This window comes from Neomonachus schauinslandi, chromosome 2, assembly GCF_002201575.2.
Source record: "Neomonachus schauinslandi chromosome 2, ASM220157v2, whole genome shotgun sequence".
NCBI classification, from domain to species: Eukaryota; Metazoa; Chordata; class Mammalia; order Carnivora; family Phocidae; genus Neomonachus; species Neomonachus schauinslandi.
This window is the reverse complement of record NC_058404.1, coordinates 173,484,302-173,489,440: the sequence shown is the minus strand read 5'-3', so window position 1 is coordinate 173,489,440 and position 5,139 is coordinate 173,484,302. Positions and strand designations below refer to the sequence as shown.

The 5,139-nt window shown below is 35.8% G+C and overlaps 1 non-coding gene across 1 annotated transcript; it reads right to left on the bottom strand.

The window, feature by feature from the left end:
- Nucleotides 1-482: 482 nt before the first annotated feature.
- LOC123324236 lies at nucleotides 483-565 on the bottom strand. The gene has a single exon (XR_006539716.1). It is a non-coding gene; the product is annotated as a small nucleolar RNA Z195/SNORD33/SNORD32 family (small nucleolar RNA).
- Nucleotides 566-5,139: the final 4,574 nt, after the last annotated feature.

The following is a 5,139-nucleotide window of genomic DNA, read 5'->3' as shown; positions in this document are numbered from 1 at the left end:
TATGGATGAATTTGCAGTCTAATTAATTTTCTTCTATCTTTCAAAGGAGGCCTTTGGCCATGTAATGACAAGGACAAATTTGCCTTCCTCTATGTTCCATGGACACCAGGATTTAGACAACTGCATTAGCACATATAGCTTGGCAACAGATTATCTGGAATCAATTCTAAGAGTGACTCATCCTTCCTGACACTCTCTCCAAAGGCAAGCCCTTCTGCAAGAATAGCCCTTGCTTTCTTCTGAACACTGATACACATGCCCAGAAAACTGAGAGGGGAAGATAGTCTAGATGGAATAAAACAAAATGCTCACCTCACTTTAACTGCAGTAATCCCCAAAGAGCAATTATATTATAGAAACAGTAAAGGAAAAAATTATGGAATCGCTACCATAATTTTTCCTTTATTTTAAAAAATTGTTTTTATTTTCTTAAGGGGGTAAGGGGGATGCTGACTGGTTTGGTTTTGATCTGATAAATGCTTGTATCCCTCCCATAGTGCATGTAGGGTCATCTCATGTTTGAGGAACTCAAAGACAAGTAGGAGAAGTCCTCATCACTGGGCATCTTCCTTTTCTTTTAGAACCATCTTTTTGGCCTTGCTATGTGACAAAGAAAATTTATCTTAACCATAAACCTTTAGATTTATATAGCATTTTCATTTCTAAGACTTAGAGACTATGTGTCTTAGGTATAATTGGTATGCTTGTCTTAAAAGTCTCTTATGTCAGTGGAAGAATTTTTCCCTCTCTTTTATATATGTTATTACATAGTAACATTCAGTACTAATGTCTGAATAGAGCTTTAAAATTTATATTAATTCACAGACTAACACTGATTATATTCCCTACTAACCTAGTTGAATTTGCATTTATTATACAAAGTACAGATTTATCATGTGACCAAAGACTAAGCTAGATTCTTTCACATACTTTATCTCATTTTGGTTTATCTCTCCCATTTTGCAGAAAAAAATATGAAGCTTCATGTAGTTAAATATACAAGTTCACATTGCCAGAAAATTATGGACCAGTAAAGCCAGCCCTAAATTGCTGCTTTTATTATATCCCACCAGTATTGAAAAAATAATAATAATGGTATTTACTGAATATACTTACTTGAAATTGTATGTGCACAGGACTCTAGAGGCTTTATTTCACTTAAACCTCACAACAGTAGGACATAAATACTAGAATTACTCCCACTCTGTAGATAAAAGAATGAGAATTCATTGACTCACTACTCAGGTAGTGGGTTCCAGAGTGCATGCAGCTAGCTAATCATCATGCTGTGCTGCCCTTGAACATCTCATTTAAAACAGGACAGAATCAGGGGTGCCCCAGTGGCTCAGTCAGTTAAGCTTTTGACTCTTGATTTCAGCTCAAGTCATGATCTCAGGGTTGTGAGATCGAGCCCCATGATGGGCTCTGTGCTGGGTGGGGAGTCTGCTTCAGATTCTCTCTTCACCTCTCTCCTTCTGCCCTTCCCACCCAAAATAAAATAAATAAGTAAATAAATAAATAACAACAAAAAACACTGTTTAAAAAACAAAGCAGGGGGGCGCCTGGGTGGCTCAGTTGGTTAAGCGACTGCCTTCGGCTCAGGTCATGATCCTGGAGTCCTGGGATCGAGTCCCGCATCGGGCTCCCTGCTCAGCAGGGAGTCTGCTTCTCCCTCTGACCCTCCCCGCTCTCATGCTATCTCATTCTCTCTCAAATAAATAAATAAAATCTTTAAAAAAACAAACAAAAATAAAAAAACAAAGCAGGATGGAAGCATTCTGTATAACTTGATCATTCCTTAAGTATTTTGCACCCAACTGTATCCTGTATTCATTGTAGAAGTCACAGAATCACACTTCAACTGTAAGTTCTATCTTTCAGATATGAACTCATATCTCTTTTCTGGCTCCACATACTTTTCCTTTGAAGGTAGAAATAATAGTAGAGACAAAGAGAGGTAAGTTAAACAAAGAGAAAATGAAGAACCAGCACTGAGCCAAGCCAAGGTGAAGATTGAGAAAGGGTGATAGGAAATCTCAACACACTTATGAACATGCTGCTAAAGATGTTTCTGTTTGGAATTTAAATCAAAATCCTAATTAAATTTCCTTAACTTACTTCCTAAAGGCCAAGTCTTTCTAGAGATAGTAGTTTGAACAAAGCCTAAGACCCTTGCCTTATTGTTTTAAATGTTTTTATTTAAGTGCATTATACCAACAGAAAAGTGGTCAAATCACAAATATACAGCATAATACATTTTTACAAGCACCCACATCAAGAAACAGTACTACTGCCAATGGGGAAGTCAAAGTCATCTCTGTTGCAGTCACTGCCTTTAACAGTAAGCATTATTTTGCCTTCCAACGGTATTTAGTTTTACAAGATGTACTTTATATAAATAGAGGATTATGCACTGTTCTCAAAATTATGTTTATGATTCCATATCATTGTATTTCATTGTAGAATGGTCACTCTTGTTGTTGTATAGCATTCATTCTGTGATATAAAATTATGTATTTTATTTATTTATTCTACTATTTGTGGGTATTTGGGTAGTTTTCAGTTAGGGGCTAATGTAAATAGTGGTGCACCTGGACTCTATTAACAGCATCTTTTGATGAATAAAAGCCCTTAATTTTGATGTAGTACAATTTTTATATTTTTACTTTTATTGTTAGTGTTTAATATGTCCTATTTATCTAATTTATTCCAAAGTCATGAGGATATTCTCCTCTTTCTCCAAGTTTTATTATTTTACTTTTGCATATAGATCTGAAACCCATACAGAACTGACTTTTTCATCAATAGGGTTAAATAAGTGTCAAGATACATTTTTTCCATAGGGCTACTCAATTGATCTAGCACTATTTTTTGAAAAAACTATCTTCCCTTACTGTACTGTGATGTCACATATGCTGTAAGTTGGTCAATGCTATGTAGACAGAGACCTTTGACTTCATTTTTTTTTTAGATTTTTAAAGTTTACTTGAGAGAGAGAGAGTGAGCCTGAGCAGGAGGAGGGGCAGAGGGAGAGAGAGAGAATCCTCAAGCAGATTCCCTGCTGAGTATGGAGCCCAATGCAGGGCTCAACCTGAGATCATGACCTGAGCTAAAGTTGGAGGCTTAACGGATTGAGCCACCCAGGTGCTCCAAGACCTTTGACTTCTAAAAAACTATATTCTAAAGTTTCTCCCTTTCTCCAGAAATAGTGAAAAGGAAAAGAATATGGGAATTTGCAGGGGGTGGGGTGGGGTGGAGAGGTGAATAGCAGACTAGTTGCCCTCAGTGCTTACACAAGATTAATATATTGAGAAATTTTCATATAAAAATCTGAATTTTCAGATTCTCTTTCAAAATTAAATAATCTAGAAACATTGAGCACAAATTTCTATGTAGCACAAATTGGCTGGAGATGAATAACAGCCAAGCCCTTCTAATTGAATACGGTTTCCACATAAGCACAGTTGCCTTCATTCCCCACATGCTACATTCATTTATATTATTTATTTACCTTACTCTCCACCCATATTTCTGATGCCAAAGACAGTGGTAGAGAATTTCTCTGTGGCTTTTTAGCTCATTTATCATCATTGAAAGATCTGAGTACCTGTGGATTTTGGCCCAATCCAAATAACTTTCTGGGCTCATTGACAGATATGTAGAGTGGAGGGGATTCTCCTTTGATAACCAAAGGAAAATGAGATGGCTTGCATAAACTAAATGCAATAGACTAGGGCTTAGTCCCAGCAGTCAAGTCATCCATCCAGGCGGAAATCCCATCCTCTCATTTGTCTTTTTGGCAAATGTGTTCTATGCTCCCTGCATAATGCAAATAAACTTCTACTTTGTATTATCCTAACACCCTAAATAAATTAAATGTCTGCCCAATTTTAACACACAAATACACTGTAATAATGCTAATATCCAAGGGAAATTTTTTCAAAAAGTTGTTTTTGAAACTTAGCAATTGTAATAACATTGGATGATGACAGATAGTGACTATACTTATTATGGTGAGCAGTAATGTATAGAATTGTTGAATCACTATGTTGTACATCTAAAATTAATATAACATTGTATATCAACTATACCTCAGTAACAATTTTTTAAAAAGATGCTTATCATTAATATTTATAAAAATTCAAATCAAAGCCAAAATGAGGTAACACTTTATACTCACTATAATGGTGATCAAAGAGATAACACACTGTAACTCATCATAATTAGCACTCATAATAATCAGCTTCTAACAAGAAATCCCTCTTGTGAACAAATGCATTCAAAATTCAATATAATAGTATTATTTCTAAGTATCTGTATGTCCCCCCATGACCACACTAATGGTAAGTCCTTTAAAGAAAGGGACTATGTCCCATTTATATTTCTACATCCACTGCTGAGTACATTGGTTCATATTGTGTAATCAATAACTGTCTGCTAAACTAAATGCAAAAAGTGTTGCTAAATGTGAATTTGTTGATTGAAATAGTTATTTCTTTTTTTAAACTAAGTTTTGCTTTCTGATTAAAAATAATAAATGTTTATGGGGTGCCTGGGTGGCTCAGTCGTTAAGTGTCTGCCGTCAGCTCGGGTCATGATCCCAGGGTTCTGGGATTGAGCCCCGCATCGGGCTCCCTGCTCGGCAGGAAGCCTGCTTCTCCCTCTCCCACTCCCCCTGCTTGTGTTCCCTCTCTCGCTGTGTCTCTCTCTGTAAATAAATAAAATCTTAAAAATAAATAAATAAAATAAAAATAATAAATATTTGAACATTATAAAGTGAATAAGGATTTAAAAAATCTATTATTTCACCCTCTAATTAAAACTATGAATATTAAGTGCATTTACCTCTCAATTTATATGTATGATGTAGACTCCACTGTACACCTAATTATTTTTCAGTAAGCTCAAGTCCCATTGATAGCAATGAAGATTTAGACTTATCAGGTAACAAGCAACCAACCAAAGTCAATTTTCAAAATAATCTCACCATTGTACCTCTCAGGACAAGTAACTGCTCCTATGCGGCAATAGCCCCCAGGTAAACAGATATATCTATTTGGATCTATACACTTTTGTCTCTTTTTAGTTGCTAAGACCAAGTCATCAAGAAGTGCAATCTGTACTTGAGAGGTTCCCAAG